Source organism: Leptonychotes weddellii, unplaced genomic scaffold (genome assembly GCF_054177405.1).
Source record: "Leptonychotes weddellii isolate Sample4059 unplaced genomic scaffold, ASM5417740v2 HiC_scaffold_390772, whole genome shotgun sequence".
NCBI lineage: Eukaryota > Metazoa > Chordata > Mammalia > Carnivora > Phocidae > Leptonychotes > Leptonychotes weddellii.
Window position 1 is genome coordinate 1 of NW_027995308.1, and position 200 is coordinate 200.

Consider the following 200-nt stretch of genomic DNA (forward strand, 5'->3'; position numbering starts at 1 on the left):
CGAAGGCAGACGCTTAATGACTGAGCCACCCAGGCGCCCCTCAAGTCAGTGTTTTACTTGGTAAACATGTCTGAGACCATGCATCCCTGGCTGCTAAGCACCATGGCGGACAGGGCTAGAAAGGTAACAGCTTTATTTTGAGCAGGGGGCAAAGACAAGGCAGCACTTTACAGCTACATTGTAACTAGATCCTGCATCAG

At 50.5% G+C, this 200-nt stretch overlaps 1 non-coding gene across 1 annotated transcript; it reads right to left on the reverse strand.

Annotated features, from left to right (window-relative positions):
• Positions 1 to 66: 66 nt before the first annotated feature.
• Positions 67 to 197, reverse strand: LOC145719336 (small nucleolar RNA SNORA63). The gene has a single exon (XR_014142314.1). It is a non-coding gene; the product is annotated as a small nucleolar RNA SNORA63 (small nucleolar RNA).
• Between the last annotated feature and the right edge of the window lie 3 nt (positions 198 to 200).